The following is a 19,397-nucleotide window of genomic DNA, read 5'->3' as shown; positions in this document are numbered from 1 at the left end:
TATGACTGAACAAGATACACATACAGCAGCCAGCCTGTTGCAAACCAGGCATTTCATTCAGTCCTACTTGTTAGTATCCAGCAAGGATGACACATTTCAATGGCATGAAATCTGGATTTTTTAAGTGCTTGGTTTGACAAACTATGTACTTTATAATACCATTGGATGTATAGACCACAGAACTATACTGAACAAAAATATAAACGCAACATGCAACAATTTCAAAGATTTTACTGAGTTACAGTTCATATAAGGAAATCAGTCAATTGAAATAAATAAATTAGGCCCTAATCTATGGATTTCATATGAATGGGCAAGGACACAGCCATTGGTGAGCCTGGGAGGGTATAGGCTCACCACTTGGGAGCCAGGCCCAGCCAATCAGAATGAGTTTTTCCCACAAAAGGGATTTATTACGGACAGAAATTATCCTCAGCACCGCCTCAGATGATCCCGCAAGTGAAGAGGCCGGATGTGGTCCTGGGCTGGCGTGGTTACACGTGGCCTGCGGTTGTGAGGCCCATTGGATCTACTGCCAAATTCTATAAAATGACGTTGGATGTGGCTTATGGTAGAGAAATGGACATTAAATTCTCTGGCAACAGCTCTGGTGGACATTCCTGCAGTCAGCATACCAATTGCATGCTCCCTCAAAACTTGAGACATCTGTGACATTGTGTTGTGAGACAAAACTGCACATTTTAGAGTGGCTTTTTATTGTCCCCAGCAAAAGGTCCACCTGTGTAATGATCATGCTGTTTAATCAGCTTATTGATATGCCACACCTATCAGGTGGATGGATTATCTTGACAAAGGAGAAATTCTCACTAACAGTGATCTAAACAAATTTGAGCACAACATTTGTGAGAAATAAGCTTTTTTTGCATATGGAAAATATCTGGGATCTTTTATTTCAGCTCATGAAACATGGGACCAACACTTTACATGTTGTGTTTATATTTTTGTCCAGTATAGCATGAGATTATATTTCTATGGGATAGACATGGGCCATCCGAGAACCACCTGCATTAAATAGTGTGTTTGTCTGAAGTTAAGCACTTTTTTCCCTCTGTCAAAGACTGGAATGTAGTCTTGTCTTCAGCATAGTGAGCTGAGGTTTAGGGCTGAATATAACAGGGTCATTCTACAAATAGAGTGCCTTTTGCGTCTCTTTGATATTTTAAGTAGACATTTTAAAGCCTGCTATTTTAAACGAATGCCCTTTAATACAAACCACATGGAAAATTTAATATATCCTATTTTTTATATGAATAAATACTCGCTGAGGTGCCAAAAATTGTCATTTTGCCCTGCGCCACGTCATGTTTTTCTGACTTCTTTGAAGATTTTAACACACTTAACGCCAAAATCTCTCTCCCATGTCACTGTAAAGCCCTAGATATTTTCTTGCATTAGTGATTAATTTACATTTGTCTCACATTTTAAGGTCAACCCTGTTATGTAAACTAGACACATTTTAATATGCTGAAAGTATTTCTATTAAAATATATATTTTTAAATATTTAAATATTTTTACTGACACAAGCTATGGAAATGTACTGCATATGCTATGGAAATATACTGACACAAGCTATGGAAATGTACTGCATATGCTATGGAAATGTACTGGAGTGCTGACTGACATGCAGTTCACTTTCCCTTTGTATCACTCCCTGTCTCTCTTCCTCCTCAAATATTGATTCCTCACATCACTGGAAGTTGTGAAGTGAGTGAGGACATGCTCCAGACATATCATGCAAGTTTCATATTGGCTGCAGATTCAACAGAGGAATAGCTGAGTATGCTAAACATTTTTTTTGCTGAATATGGTCCAATAAGATATTTATTTATTAGGGCTCGATTCAATCAGTAGCGCTGAAGAATTTCAATAGCACTATGGAGCTGAACTTTAGCGTTATGGGTTAAATCGAGCCCTTAAAGTTAATATTACCTGAAGAAATTTGATTCTTAACATAATTGTATACCAACTGGCCAATCACATCCAGGCCTGTTGTAAGGCAGATCCTCACCAGACATCAATGGCAACAACGTCGCCTATGGACACAAACCCACCGTCGCTGGACCAGACAGGACTGGCAAAAAGTGCTCTTCACTGACAAGTCGCGGTTTTGTCTCACCAGGGATGATGGTCGGATTCACATTTATTGTTGAAGGAATGAGCGTTACACCGAGGCCTGTACTCTGGAGCGGGATCGATTTGGAGGTGGACGGTCCGTCATGGTCTGGGGCGGTGTGTCACAGCATCATCGGACTGAGCTTGTTGTCATTGCAGGCAATCTCAACCCTGTGTGTTACCTCATGTGGTACCCTTCCTCCAGGCTCATCCTGACATGACCCTCCAGCATGACAATGCCACCAGCCATACTGCTCATTCTGTGCGTGATTTCCTGCAAGGCAGGAATGTCATTGTTCTGCCATGGCCAGCAAAGAGCCCGGATCTCAATCCCTTTGAGCACGTCTGGGACCTGTTGGAGGGTGAGGGCTAGGGCCATTCCCCCAAGAAATGTCTGGGAACTTGCTGGTGCCTTGGTGGAAGAGTGGGGTAACATCTCACAGCAAGAACTGGCAAATCTGGTGCAGTCCATGAGGAGGAGATGCACTGCAGTACTTAATGCAGCTGGTGGCCACACCAGATACTGACTGTTACTTTTGATTTTGAACCCCCCTTTGTTCAGGGACACATTAATCCATTTCTGTTAGACACATATCTGTGGAACTTGTTCAGTTTGTCACAGTTGAATCTTTTTATGTTCATACAAATATTTACACATGTTAAGTTTGCTGAAAATAAACGCAGTTGACAGTGAGAGGACATTTCTTTTTTTGCTGAGTTTACTATGATTAATACTAGAGTAGAACAGTAGTCTGATAAATAACAAAGCTGAGAGGGAATCTAATTTATGCCATTTTTACAAAATGTGCTCTCCAGCCATATTTCTGGAGTAAAAAAAAACATATCATAAATAATAATCTTGAATACTCCGCAAGACGATTCAATAGATCTCTGTGTCTCTTTAGCCACCACACATTCCTTCTTTAATAATCCCACTTAAATTACACCAATAGAACAGTCTTAATGAGACAACCTCCAGCTGCTTGCACTCAGCCCCCCAGTCCCCTCAGCCCACCCTCTCAGCCCGTCAGCCCCCCAGTCGCCTTAGCCCCATCGCTCTGTTCAGCTCCCTCCTCAGCCTAATGTGGAGTGGCATTTGAAGCTTGTTTTTCCGCCTACAATCTGAGAACTTGCTTACTGAACCCAAAGCCAACAAAAATGTCCATGAGGAATGGGGAAGAGTATAAATATAAACTTAACGAGTCACCAATCAATCATAATAGAAATTGTTTCATTAAAAACATTAATTGAGAGAGATAGGTGTTAAAGGAATATTTGGGGATTTTGGCAGAGGCCCTTTATCTAATTCTCTGTGCAGTTTGAAGGAAGTTGCTAACTTGCGCTAGCGCAATTGCTAACTAGTGTTAGCATAATACCAGAAGTCTATGGTACAGTATCTACTAATGCTAGCAGATACCATAGACTTCCAGTCATTGCGCTAAAGCTAGTTAGCATTGGCTCACAAAACTACCTCCAACTTCCTGCATACTGGACAAGGAGACATAAAAATGGTATCTGCAAGTTAATCTGACTCTGGGGAAGATGATCATTGCAAAAATCCTGAAGTATCCCTTTAATTCTTAATTAAGACAACTGTTGTGAAACACAAATTAAGGGAAGAGCTGTGAGGTCTACTACCTAACTACCTACAGGGAAGGGAACACGGGTGGTTCTACTAAGGTACACTACCGTTCAAAAGTTTGGGGTCACTTAGAAATGTCCTTGTTTTTGAAAAAAAATCTATTTTTTGTCCATTAAAATAACATGAAATTGATTAGAAATACAGTGTAGACATTGTTATTGTAGTAAATGACTATTTTATGTCACTGACATGTTTACTTCGGATCAGCCTCACAGAATAGCACTAAAAACAAACAAGCAACCCAGAAAATAACAAAACATAGCCATATTAACATAATTAGCCTGAGAAACAAGGTTCATAAAATTGACAACTTACTAACATCAGAAAACATTAATATTCTGTCCATCTCTGAAACAAACTTAGATAATCCCTTTGATGATCCAGTAAAAGCTATACATGGTTATAGCATATACAGGAAAGATATGAATGCAAATGGGGAAGGTGTTGCTACAGTGCATTTAGACCCCTTGACTTTTTCCAAATTTTCTTATGTTACAGCCTTATTCTAAAATGGAATTTAAAAAAATTATCTCAATCTACACACAATACCCCATAATGACAAAGTGAAAAAAGTTTTAGACATTTTTGCTAATTTATTAAAAATAAAAAACAGAAATACCTTATTTACATAAGTATTTCGACACTTTGCTATGAGAATTGAAATTGAGATCAGGTACATCCTGTTTTCATTGATCATGATTTGGAAAGGGACACACCAGTCTATAAGGTCCCACAGTTGACAATGCAAAAACCAAGCCATGAGTTTGAAGGTATTGTCTGTAGAGCTCTGAGACAGGATTGTGTCAAGACACAGATCTGGGGAAGGGTACCAAAATATTTCTGCAGCATTGAAGGTCCCCAAGAACACAGTGGCCCCCATCATTCTTAAATGGAAGAAGTTTGGAACCACCAACACTATTCCTAGAGCTGGCTGCCTGGCCCTTCTCCCCCAAAGCAATCGGGGGAGAAGGGCCTTGGTCAGGGAGGTGACCAAGAACCTGATGGTCACTCTGACAGAGCTCCAGAGTTCTTCTGTGGAGATGGGAGAACCTTCCAGAAGGACAACCATCTCTGCAGCACTCCACCAATCAGGCCTTTATGGTAGAGTGGCCAGAAGGAAGCCACTCCTCAGGAAAAGGCACATGACAGCCCACTTGGAGTTTGCCAAAAGGCACCTAAAGGACTCTCAGAGCATGAGAAACAAGATTATCTGGTCTGATGAAAGCAAGATGGAGCTCTTTGGCCTGAATGCCAAGCGTTACATCTGGAGGAAACCAGGCACCATCCCTACGGTGAAGCATGGTGGTGGCAGCAACATTTACATTTTAGTCATTTAGCAGACGCTCTTATCAGAGCGACTTACAGTAGTGAATGCATACATTTCATACATCTTTTTCCCGTACTGGTCCCCCGTGGGAATCGAACCCACAACCTGCTGTAGGGATGTTTTTCAGCGGCAGGGACGGGGAGACTAGCCAGGATCGAGGGAATGATGACCAGAGCAAAGTACAGAGAGATCCTTGGTGAAAACCTGCTCCAGAGCGCTCCGGACCTTAGACTAGGGCTGAAGGTTCACCTTTCAACAGGACAATGACAGCCCACAGCCAAAACAACTTAGGAGTGGCTTCAGGATATGTCTCTGAATGTCCTTGAATGGCCCAGCCAGAGCCCGGACTTGAACCCAATCGAACATCTCTGGAGAAACCTGAAAATCGCTGTGCAGCGAGGCTCCCCATCCAACCTGACAGAGCTTGAGAGGATCTGCAGAAAAGAATGTGAGAAACTCCCCAAATACAGGTGTGCCATGCTTGTAGCGTTATACCCAAGAAGACTCGAGGCTGTAACTGCTGCCAAAGGTGCTTCAACAATGTAAAGGGTCTGAACACTTTGTAAATATGATATTTCAGTTAATAAAATAGATACATTTGCTAACATTTCCAAAAAACAGTTTTTGCTTCGTCATTATAGGGTATTGTGTGTATATTGATGAGGGGAAAAACAATTGAATACATTTTAGAATAAGGCTGTAACGTAACAAAATGTGGAAAAAGTGACGGGTGTGAATACTTTACGAATGCACTGTAAACTAAAGTTAGCTAGCTAGGTGGCTTGCAGGAAAAACAACTTACTTAACTAACCACTGTATTTCAAATCAAATCTAATTTTATTGGTCACATACACATATTTAGCAGATGTTATTGTGGGTGTAGCGAAATGCTTGTGTTCCTAGCAGATTTGTCATCTGCCCTGTTGGTGCTGGCATCAGCTGTAGCCAAGCTTCTTCGTTTTGAATCTTCTTCACAATACTCCGGTTGAAACATGTATGGTTGAATGTTTCCATGTAGCTAATAGAACATAAAAAAATGCTTCATCGTTGAATTCGTGTTGATGAGAGTAATCACTTGAAGCCATTGTGGTCTTGTCAGTTCTTTCAGTTTTTCCCCAAAGGATTGTGTCGTTAGTGTCCGCCTCCCTTTCAAAGAATTCCTCCGTGGGGGAGAGACAGTGCCAGAGCACAAAGCACCTGTCCCACACCAGTTGTAGTCTTTCAGAGACTGAAAAAAGGCATCAGCTTGTATATTTAGCAATGAATCCACTGTTAGGAGGATCGCTGCAAGATATCCAATGGCTTTATCGAACAAGGACAACCATATCTATACGCACAAAAACGTATAGTGCGATTAATATATTACACAGAGCCTTCGCGAAACGCCACAAAACAACATTACATTTATTTTCAGATCATCAATACACCGGAAGCCGTCTCCTGACCACCACTGCTCTAAGCCAGTTATTCACCAGATTCACATAACGCTTGGTATTCAGGACATAAAGCAAATTTATTTGACACATTTTGGGCAGTTTAATTTTAGTGCCTTATTGCAAACAGTATGCATGTTTTGGAATATTTTTTTTCTGTACAAGCTTCCATCTTTTCACTCTGTCAATTAGGTTAGTATTGTAGAGTTTTCTCAGTTTTCTCGAATCACAGCCATTAACCTTTTACTACAGTGGGTTAAACCAGGGTCACACAGAGTTTCTTGGTAGTTTAAACAAATCTATTTTGAAACGAAAGTATACATCTAACACATGTTACAGGCTTAAAAAAGAAGACACCTGTACCATGTCAGATATAGAGTTGACATGTAATAAATGCTGAGTTTGCATCCCAATATTACACTTTGAATACATCACGGAAGACTGAAATAAGACAAAACCATTTCACATGGAAACACTGGATTTTCTGACAAAAAAAGTTTATTCATTATGAAATTATGAAAAATATTAATAACATTCCCCCCCCCCCCCCCCCCCATGAGACCACTAGGTTATTTGACTGCAGTAAAGTGATACACTCTGTAACTGTTCCAAAGTCACCATTTGCCTCATGGTGAAATCCCTGAGCGGTTTCCTTCCTCCATGGCATATGAGTTAGGAAGGACGCCAGCATCTTTGTAGTCACTGGGTGTACATCTATCTAAGGTCTGTACATCTTTCTAAGGTCTTCGAAAGCCAAGTCAACAAACAGATTACCGACCATTTCGAATCCCACCGCACCTTCTCAGCTATGCAATCTGGTTTCAGAGCTGGTCATGGGTGCACCTCAGCCACGCTCAAGGTCCTAAACGATATCGTAACCGCCATCGATAAGAAACAATACTGTGCTGCCGTATTCATTGACCTGGCCAAGGCTTTCGACTCTGTCAATCACCACATCCTCATCGGCAGACTCAACAGCCTTGGTTTCTCAAATGATTGCCCTGCCTGGTTCACCAACTACTTCTCTGACAGAGTTCAATGTGTCAAATCGGATGGCCTGTTGTCCGGGCCTCTGGCAGTCTCTATGGGGGTGCCACAGGGTTCAATTCTTGGGCCAACTCTTTTCTCTGTATACATCAATGTCGCTCTTGCTGCTGGTGAGTCTGATCCACCTCTACGCAGACGACACCATTCTGTATACTTCTGGCCCTTCTTTGGACGCTGTGTTAACAACCTTCCAGACGAGCTTCAATGCCATACAACTCTCCATCCGTGGCCTCCAACTGCTCTTAAATACAAGTAAAACTAAATGCTACTAAACGCATGCTATTCAACCGATCGCTGCCTGCACCTGCTCGCCCGTCCAGCATCACTACTCTGGATGGTTCTGACTTAGACTGTAAACTCTCCTTCCAGACTCACATCAAACATCTCCAATCCAAAGTTAAATCTAGAATTGGCTTCCTATTTCGCAACAAAGCATCCTTCACTCATGCTGCCAAATATACCCTCGTAAAACTGACCATCCTACAGATCCTCCAATACCCTACTCAACAAACTGGATGCAGTCTATCACAGTGCCATCCGTTTTGTCACCAAAGCCCCATATACTACCCACCACTGCGACCTGTACGCTCTCGTTGGCTGGCCCTTGCTTCATACTCGTCGCCAAACCCACTGGCTCCAAACCCACTGGCTCTACAAGACCCTGCTAGGTAAAGTCCCCCCTTATCTCAGCTCACTGGTCACCATAGCAGCACCCACCTGTAGCACACGCTCCAGCAGGTATATCTCTCTGGTCACCCCCAAAGCCAATTCCTCCTTTGACCGTCTCGCCTTCCAGTTCTCTGCTGCCAATGACTGGAACGAAGTACAAAATCTCTGAAACTCGAAACACTTATCTCCCTCACTAGCTTTAAGCACCAGCTGTCAGAGCAGCTCACAGATCATTGCACCTGTACATAGCCCATCTATAATTTAGCCCAAACAACTACCTCTTCCCTTACTGTATTTATTTATTTAGCTCCTTTGCACCCCATTATTTATATTTCTACTTTGCACTTTCTTCCACTACAAATCTACCATTCCAGTGTTTTACTTGCTATATTGTATTTACTTTGCCACCATGGCCTTTTTTGCCTTTACCTCCCTTATCTCTCCTCATTTGCTCACATTGTATATAGACTTATTGTTCTACTGTATTATTGACTAAGTTTGTTTTACTCCATGTGTAACTCTGTGTTGTTGTATGTTGTCGAACTGCTTGGCCAGGTCGCAATTGTAAATGAGAACTTGTTCTCAACTTGCCTACCTGGTTAAATAAAGGTGAAATAAATAAATAACAATAAACACGTCCGTTGGGCCCTACCCAGGTCAGGGCCTACTAGGGACACCAGGTGCCATAGACCTACACAGAATGCAAAGATCCAAAAAACAGAAAGGTCCAATGAAATGTGTTAGGTGAATAAATATGACTCAGTTCTGTCAATAGGGCTGAAAGTTCCAACAGAATCACCTACAGTATATTGACAACTGCCCTTAATGAGTATATCATTATTCAAAACTATTTTCTTGACAGTTTTTCCCTAGGTGGCATAGTGCCACAAAGCGGCACCCGCCCGTACTAGTGCTGGCACACACAACAGAAAGTACTTGCATTTTTTTAACAAAATGTGCATACTTTAGTTTGTAGGATGTGCATGTACAGACTGCTCTTGTGGTTATTCTCACCATCTATGATGCCTTGAGGCTCAGTATGTTGATTTTAGGATCAACATTAGCTGACGCCATGATGACAGCTAGTCTACTTGGGGTCTGACACATAACGAAAAAGACATTACAGACATTACAAAAACATTGACAGGTAGACATTTAAAATACCTGAAAGGTAACGTTTAACAGTCAATTATATTCAGTGATCAGTATCCAGTCATATGGTCAATCTCATTAGATTAGATTGTTTTCTTGAATATACTTTTCCCCTGGGAAATGTCAACCAACTATCAAAGTATTTTTGAAATACACAGGACAAAGTTTTTTTTAAATGGTGTCCAGCAAACAATTTTGTATTCAGTGCATTTCAGTCACAGAAAAAGACAGGCTTTATTTTTTCATGTGACTATTACACATTTTGAGTAAGTAATTTGCATCTATTAAATAATAATCTGGAATAGTGTGTGGCAGAGTCAATAGTGTGTGATTGCGGCCCGCAACTCGAGTTGTTCCTGCATGTTGGCATTCCTGAATCTGCAGGACTGCTCCCCGTTGAGCATCCCATTGGTTCCTGCACGTGACTTTTGTATAAGTAACCCATTTTTTATATTCTGGATTTCCCCTGACCATCTATGTGATTAAAATGTGGGTCAAAATGGAAATAAAATCATCATTTTTTTTTAGGCTATGCCATCATGGTAGTATAATTAAAAGGTTAAAGGTAGACAGCGAAATTACTTTGCCATTACCAGAACCGCAGATATTGAGAAGAGTTTGATGCAAGACTTCGCTCTTACACAGTCACACAGTATCTGCACGGGTTCCCTTCACAGCATAGAAGTTGAGCCTTGCGTTTCAACACTCTTAGTTATTGTGGAAATGTACCCACTATGCTGTTTATTTTCTGCATCTATGTCACTTTGCTGAGTCGACCTTTAATGTGTAATGTTTTATCTGTTGATGTGTTGGATCGCTGATGTAACAGATATACCAGCCACCCCACCCCTCTTTATCCAAGCTGTAATGAAAGCTGTGATAAACAGACGCCCTCGCTGGAACATTACTGGAGTACTAGCTAGCTCACAGTGTCATTTGCTCCCGCCTGTCGAGCACCTACCCTGGCCGTAACGTTAACAGAACTGCTGTTTAGCAGTGTTCGGCAGGCGGGGGTGAAGGACACTCCCGTTGTCTTACACGGAACCCAAACCGCGTCGCTATCGTGCATAAATGTATTTTGTCCCCCTAAACCAAACGCGATCACGACAGGCAGGTATCAAAACAAACTCTGAACCAATTACGTTAATTTGGGGACAGGTCGAAAAGCATTAAACATGTATGGCTAGTTAGCTTGCACTTGCTACCTAATTTGTCCTATTTAGCTAGCTTGCTGTTGCTAGCTAATTTGTCCTGGGATATAAACATTGAGTTGTTATTTTACCTGAAATGCACAAGCTCCTCTACTTCGCCAATTAATCCACACATAAAACGACCAACTGAATCGTTTCTAGTCATCTCTCCTCCTTCCAGGCTTTTTCATCTTTGTATTTATATGGGGATTGGCATCTAAATTTTCATAGTATTACCACGACTACCAGCAAAACAGTTCTACTTTCAATCACCCACGTGGGTATAACCAATGAGGAGATGCCACGTGGATACCTGCTTCTATAAACCAATGAGGAGATGGGAGAGGCAGGACTTTCAGCGCGATCTGCGTCAGAAACAGAAATGAGTTCTATTTTAGCCCTTGGCAACGCAGACGCTCGTTGGCGCCCGCGAGCAGTGTGGGTGCAATAATTGAATAACATGGATTTCTACATTTATTTTGCGATGCTTGCGCACGCGATGTGTCCGGTCTGGTCAGCATATTAGCTAGCCAGCTACTGGTGTCGCTCCTGCTGTGTATGTTAAAACGGCTGATTCTACTTTGGTCTGACCCACTACAAGCGGTCCGGCAAGAACCAGGCAGATTTGTCCATATCTAGAGTTGTATTATCTTAGTCACCACCTCACAGTTGCACAGACACACACAGATTTGCATCAGCAGCAAGAGCGACATCATTGATGTATACAGAGAAAAGAGTTGGCCCAAGAATTGAACCCTGTGGCACCCCCATAGAGACTGCCAGAGGCCTGGACAACAGGCCCTCCGATTTGACACATTCAACTCTGTCAGAGAAGTAGTTGGTGAACCAGGCGAGGGAATCATTTGAGAAACCAAGGCTATTGAGTCTGCCGATGAGGATGTGGTGATTGACAGAGTCGAAAAGCCTTGGCCAGGTCAATGAATACGGCAGCACAGTATTGTTTCTTATCGATGGCGGTTACGATATCGTTTAGGACCTTGAGCGTGGCTGAGGTGCACCCATGACCAGCTCTGAAACCAGATTGCATAGCGGAGAATGTGCGGTGGGATTCGAAATGGTCGGTAATCTGTTTGTTGACTTGGCTGTCGAAGACCTTAGAAAGGCAGGGTAGGATAGATATAGGTCTGTAGCAGTTTGGGTCAAGAGTGTCCCCTCCTTTGAAGAGGGGGATGACAGCAGCTTCTTTCCAATCTTTTGGAATCTCAGACGACACAAAAGAGAAGTTGAACAGGCTAGTAATAGGGGTTGCAACAATTTAGGCAGATAATTTTAGAAAGAAAGGGTCCAGATTGTCTAGCCCGGCTGATTTGTAGGGGTCCAGATTTTGCAGCTCTTTCAGAACATCATGCTGACTGGATTTGGGAGAAGGAGAAATGGGGAAGGCTTGGGCGAGTAGCTGTGGGGGGTGCAGTGCTGTTGACCGCGGTAGGGGTAGCCAGATGGAAAGTATGGCCAGCCGTAGAAAAATGCTTATTGAAATTCTCAATTATAGTGGATTTATCGGAGGTGACAGAGTTTCCTATCCTCAGTGCAGTGGGCAGCTGGGAGGAGGTGTTCTTATTCTCCATGGACTTTACAGTGTCCCAGAACTTTTTTGAGTTTGTGTTGCAGGAAGCAAATTTCTGCTTGAAAAAGCTAGCCTTGGCTTTTCTAACTGCCTGTGTATATTGGTTTCTAACTTCCCTGAAAAGTTGCATATCACGGGGGCTGTTCGATGCTAATGCAGGATGTTTATGTGTTGGTTAAGGGCAGTCAGGTCTGGAGAGAACCAAGGGCTATATCTGTTCCTGGTTCTAAATTTCATGAATGGGGCATGCTTATTTAAGATGGTGAGGAAGGCATTTAAAAAATAACCAGGCATCCTCTACTGACGGGATGAGGTCAATATCCTTCCAGGATACCCGGGCCAGGTCGATTAGAAAGGCTTGCTCACTGAAATGTTTCAGGGAGCGTTTGACAGTGATGAGTGGAGGTCGTTTGACCGCTGACCCATTACGGATGCAGGCAATGAGGCAGTGATCGCTGAGATCTTGGTTGAAAACAGCAGAGGTGTATTTAGAGGGCAAGTTGGTTAGGTTGATATCTATGAGGGTGCCCGTGTTTATGGCTTTGGGGTGGTACCTGGTAGGTTCATTGATAATTTGTGTGAGATTGAGGGCATCAAGCTTAGATTGTAGGATGGCTAGGGTGTTAAGCATGTCCCAGTTTAGGTCACACCTAGCAGCACGAGCTCTGAAGATAGATGGGGGGCAATCAGTTCACATATGGTGTCCAGAGCACAACTGGGGGCAGAGAGTGGTCTATAGCAGGCGGCAACAGTGAGAGACTTGTTTTTAGAGAGATGTATTTTTAAAAGTAGAAGTTCAAATTGTTTGGGTACAGACCTGGATAGTAGGACAGAACTCTGCAGGCTATCTCTGCAGTAGATTGCAACACCGCCCCCTTTGGACGTTCTATCTTGTCTGAAAATGTTGTAGTTAGGGATGGAGATTTCAGAGTTTTTGGTGGACTTCCTAAGCCAGGATTCAGACATGGCTAGCACATCCGGGTTGGCAGAGTGTGCTAAAGCAGTGAATAAAACAAACTTAGGGAGAAGGCTTCTAATGTTAACATGCATGAAACCAAGGCTATTACAATTACAGAAGTCATCAAAAGAGAGCGCCTGGGGAATAGGAGTGGAGCTAGGCACTGCAGGGCCTGGATTCACCTCTACATCACCAGAGGAACAGAGGAGGAGTAGGATAAGGGTACGGCTAAAAGCTATGAGAATTGGTCGTCTATGACGTCCAGAATGGAGAGTAAAAGGAGCAGGTTTCTGAGGGCGATAAAAAAACGTCAAGGTATAATGTACAGACAAAGGTATGGTAGGATGTGAATACAGTGGAGGTAAACCTAGGCATTTAGTGATGATGAGAGAGATATTGTCTCGTTGAAACATCATTGAAACCAGAAGATGTCATAGCATGTGTGGGTGGTGGAACTGAAAGGTTGGATAAGGTATAATGAGCAGGGCTAGAGGCTCTACAGTGAAATAAGCCAATAAACACTAACCAGAACAGCAATGGACAAGGCATATTGACATTAAGGAGAGGCATGCTTAGCCGAGTGATCATAAGTGTCCCGTGAGATTCAGACAGCTAGCCGGGCCATAGGTAGCAGATAGCTGGCGGAAGATGGAGGGAGGTCTGTTTTTAGCCACCTGGTGCGTTTCCATCTGTAGATTAGTGGGGTTCCGTGTGGTAGGGGGGACCAGTGCAATTGGCAAAATAGTTATAGTTATAGTGGCCCAAGAAAATTGTCCGATAGACCTATTCAGATAGCAGCCGATAAGACAGCTAACGATTAGCGGGCCGCAGATGGGCATTCAGGTTACGTCGCGACGGAGGGGACATGTTGGATAACTCCCTCGGGCAGATAACGTCGGTAGTCCAGTCGTGAAGGCCCGATGGAGCTCCGCATCGGCAGTAAAACGGGTCCGGATAGGTGATTGTAGCCCAGGAGTGGCTGATGGAACTCTTCAGCTGGCTAGCTCCGGAATAATTGATGTTAGCTCCGGGACCGACGTTAGCCAATAGTCACTCGGGAAGCCGCTAGCTAGCTGCAAGATCCAGGTGTAAATGTCCAGAGCCTGCGGTAGAAATCCGGGCATATGGAGAGAAAATAGGTCCGGTATGCTCTGGTCTGAGTCGCGCTGTACAAAACTGGTGATAGCTTTTCGCGCTAAGGGATAGCTGATGACCGCCAACCGTGGCTAGCTCAACTCCAACGTTAGCCAGTGAACTGGCCAGCCTCTGGCTAACCGCTGGATAGCTTCTGTTGTGGATTTCAGATTTGAGGTAAATAATATATTTATTTTTTTAATTGGTGAGGCGGGTTGCAGGAGAGTGTTTTGAGGTTGAGTTTTTAGAAAAAAATATATATAAAGATATGCAAAGAAAAGATGTAAATGATATATATATATACACATGGGACACGACAAAGACATCTGACTGCTACGCCATCTTGGCTTTTCTGACGTGTGTGTGGGGTTAGACAAGAACAGGCATATAGTCACAATTTTAGAGATTGGGCCAATTGCAACCACTATTGACCGCCCTATTACAGTGAGGTGATCCATTAATATAGGCTAAGATCACCCACACAGCTGATCTCAATGATTTTAAAATTGCCACCGCTCCAAAGCCAGTCCAGTCTGTGGTGTTATCTCTGCTGGACTGAAGGTGATATTGTATGCTGCTGCAGGGGCCTCATCTGATGAAGGGAAATGAATACAGTCATGAGTAATACAAGAAGCACTGATACTACTTCACTTGTTTGTAAATAATTGTTATGAGATAGTATCTGTTGGGATGTTTGCCATGTGTATATTAACAATAGTAGTGATATTAGGGACCTTACTTTTGCATGTGGCTCTCTCTGTCAGAGAGAGAAGTAGAGCTGCCCAGATGAGGACCCACATCCTTCCTCTACTGCCTCGATGAGTCAATCACAGCACCGGGGTCTCTCTCCTCTTTCTCCTCTTTCTCTAATGGTCACTATCTCTGTCTGTGTCTACTGGTATGGAGCACAAGACGAGTGTGAAATACAATATTAAATGGTGTGATAATAACAATATATAGCAATACACATATTAATATTTCATTACACCTTTATGAGTGCTACAGTGGCATTCATAACAACCTTCTTAGCACTTTTATTCAACTAAGATATATTTTGCTGTAATGCCTAGAGAGTATGTCAAAGAAACATTTATAAGTCGCTCTGGATAAGAGCGTCTGCTAAATGACTAAAATGTAAATGTAAATGTAATGGTAACAGTTCATATGAATGCCTTTTTCTCAATTGCTCATAAATATATTTAACTGCATTCATAAATATGTATTCCTATTCTATTTAAAGCCTTATGAAGCAATGTGTTGTAATTCCATAAATGAATAATATTACCATTATATTACATAGCCATAATCAAGATTTAACAGTCCTTCAATGTAACGAGTCAAAAATATTTAATGGTTTAATAGCTTGTCTGTTGATCCATGCAGAGAATAAGACTGAATCAGCACATTACCTCTCTCTGTGTGCTCTCTCTTCCTGTTGACTGTGAGCCCTGTGTGAGTCTCTGATGGGTGTGAACTGTCACTTCATGTCCCCAGTCTGTTACTCCACCCTCGAACCTGGTGCTGCATCCAGGACGTCCCTCTGTAGTGCATACCACCCAGCCATACTGTACTGTATCTAGACCATAATCAACCCAAACACATCAACCAACCCATCAAACCCCACCAATCCACACCTATCAACCAACCTTGATCAACATTGAAATCCTCTTGCCTTGTATATTCAGATGAAGCTTTATTTCACTATAAGAACATTTCTATAAGATTTCTATAAGAAAATTTGTACATATTTCAAGATTGGCTGTTTGTAACATGTGCATGTGAATTATATGGAGAATGCCTTGCATTGGATAGAGATAAGCTGGCAATAGTCTCTAGGTCCAGGAGGCTTTTAAAAAGCTGCTACTCTCTGCTTATTTTCTATGCATAGTCACTTTAATAACTCTACCTACATGTACATATTACCTCGACTAACCGGTGCCCCCACACATTGACTCTGTACTGGTACCCCCTGTATATAGCCTCGCTATTGTTATTTTACTGCTGCTCTTTAATTAGTTGTTACATTTATTTCTTATTTTTGTAGGTATTTTTCTTAAAACTGCGCTTTTGATTAAGGGCTTGTAAGCATTTCACTGTAAGGTCGCATGTGACAACTGATGATTGATTTGAACAAAGTACTGAGTAAAGGGTCTGAATGTACATTAAATATTTGTTTTCTTATTTTTATACATTTCCCAACATTTCTAAAAACCTGTTTTTGTTTTGTCAGTATGGGGTATAGTGTGTAGACTGATAAAAAATATTATTTTATACATTTTAGAATAAGGCTGTAATGTACAAAATGTGGAAAAGTCAAGGGGTCTGAATACTTTCCGAATGCACTGTATAGGTTGTTTATACTCAGTTTATGCAGAGTTTAATAAACTATAGTTTTATAAAATCACCTCGTTTCATGATTCGGACTAGGCCCCTTAGTTCCAGTGAAGGGAAATATTGAGGCTACAGCATACAATGACATTCTAGACAATTCTGTGCTTCCATCTTTGTGGCAACAGTTTGTGGAAGGCCCTTTCCTGTTTCAGCATGACAATGCCCCCGTGCACAAAGCGAGGTCCATACAGAAATGATTTGTCGAGATCGGTGTGGAAGAACTTTACTGGCCAGCACAGAGCCCTGACCCTCAACCCCATCGAACACCTTTGGGATGAATTGGAACACCGACTGTGAAACAGGCCGAATCGCTCAACATCAGTGCCCGTGGCTGAATGGAAGCAATCCCCGCAGCAATGTGCCAACATCTAGTAAAAAGCCTTCCCAGAAGTGGAGGTTGTTGTGGAGGCTGTTACAGCAGAAAAAGGGGGACCAACTCCATACTAATGCCCATCATTTTGGAATGAGACGTTCGATGAGCAGGTGTCCACTTACTTTTGGTCATGTAGTGCATGTCAGTTACCACATTTCCATCCACAATGTTTATGCTGGTAAAGTCAACCTCTTTTTCAGAATAATGTCTCAGGATTTATGCACCAAAAAAAAATCTATTACAACCGAATTGTGTAGTATTTTATGTAAAAGCACAAGTTACAAGTTTTTATCTTCAACTATGTTGCAAATATTAATAAGTGAAATGGTTTAAAATAAAGCTTTGTGAGATATAGCAACTGCAAACAATGAGGGGTGGTGTGGGGGGAATAACTGTTACATACTGTATCAATAAAGTAATACTAATGCATGGAGATATAGAATGTATTCAGGGTGTATTTTCCATACTGTTTTGGGTACGACTGAACAGATAAACTATATAGATAACAAACTGAACTAGTCACATTCTCTGTATACTTTATTTATTTGTTGTTTGGAACCAACGAAAGATGGCTTTGCTTGAGGCGGGACAGACTTGTAAAATCAAGAGAATGATCAAACGTCATCATAGAGCTCTTATTGTCATTAAGTAATAACAGTGCTAATTTGCAGAAGGATTGCAGAATTCTGATCGGAATTATTGTGTCAAAGATATAAAAAAAATCATCACAATAATAATAATGTATACCACAAAGTAAAGAAAGTACAAATCTGCTTTACAACACACTATGTGACAAACAAATTAGATAAGACATGAACAACGCTTCTCCATTTCGTTCCCAGGTTCAGAAAGAAATAAACCCCCCATGAGGCGTTCAAGAGAACTGACGACAGTAAGTGTTACTAACCGGATGTCCATATTGGCATGTCTCAATGTTGGGTAACACATCTTGAACGCTCTGCCATTTATAGCTTACCTGATGCTAACATGTGTCCTTTGTCCTGATCTTGTCCATATTCTGATTGTGCCCACATTTTTAGACAGGTGTAGATGATTAAAAGACTCATTGTGATCCTAACCACCTCTGGAGGTAGTCAGGCACGGATTGTCTGGATATCTTTACAAGTGTAGACAGATCTGGACAGAGAAACCACTTAAATAATCATTATCCCGCCCTCTAAAATCATTGACTTATGACATCAATGTATGTTTTAAAATAAATACAAACATTTATGAAAGAATAGTATACATATATTTGGATACAGGGAGGGACCATGAAAAATTGTGCAGACTCAGAATGTGCACAAGATCAGGAGACAGGAATAAACCAGGTATAAACAGGGATCAAAACCATTGCACTCGCCTTTCTTCCAAAACATTTTTGCTCTAAAACTAACCTTGGTATACAGTGCATTCAGAAAGGATTCAGACCCCTTCCCTTTTTCCACATTTTGTTATGTTACAGCCTTATTCTAAAATGATTAAATAAATACATTTTTTCCCCTCAATCTGCACACATCACCCCATAATGACAAAGCAAAAACAGGTTTTTAGAAATGTTTGCAAATGTATTAAAAACAAATACCCTATTGTTATTTCTTCCACAATGTTCACTTTAAAACAAACCTTAATATAGATGATGGGAATTACAGCTAAAGCAGGCTGGACATGCACAGACTCAAACTATAGTATGAACATCTACTTCCAAAATCCATCCTTGATCCCTCATTGTATGCAAAAATCCCCCTCACATGTCATGACAATGATCTTGGCATGTCAACTCCTTAATCTCCTCCCTTGAGGATAATTTCATAGTTTAAATTTAAACATGAACACAGATCATGATCTGTGATCTTTATTTCCGTGAGGATCATTGAAAACATCATGTATAGAGAGATGTAGGCTGACTGTATGACACCAGGACAATGGATATAATGAGGAGTTTTGTTATAAAGCTGATAAGACAGCCTGTCTTCAACCCTGTAGAATGACCATTACTCTTCAAAAAGGCAAAACAGCATAGCCAATTGAATCAAGGATGCTGATGAGAAGTGATCCTATTAGATGTTATGAGGAACGTAAAAGCCTTACATAGTGTATAAAAGTTCTGAAAAGAAATCGGACAATGATTAACCATTATCTAATAAAGAATACACTTGCTAAAATGGACTGCTACACAAGTTCATAAACTACCCCCTAAAAGGAAGGAAGGACATTGCTTCTTATTACGGTACCAATAGTATGTTCCATATTGTCACTTAAAACTTAACTAAACCAGAAAACACTATGAACAATAAATAGGCTACATTTCATGTAAAATAACCATTCTTATAGAACAATATTAGGAAATGGAACAGAA

Source organism: Salmo salar, chromosome 05, assembly GCF_965601325.2.
Source record: "Salmo salar chromosome 05, fSalSal1, whole genome shotgun sequence".
NCBI classification, from domain to species: Eukaryota; Metazoa; Chordata; class Actinopteri; order Salmoniformes; family Salmonidae; genus Salmo; species Salmo salar.
This window is presented reverse-complemented; position numbering follows the sequence as displayed.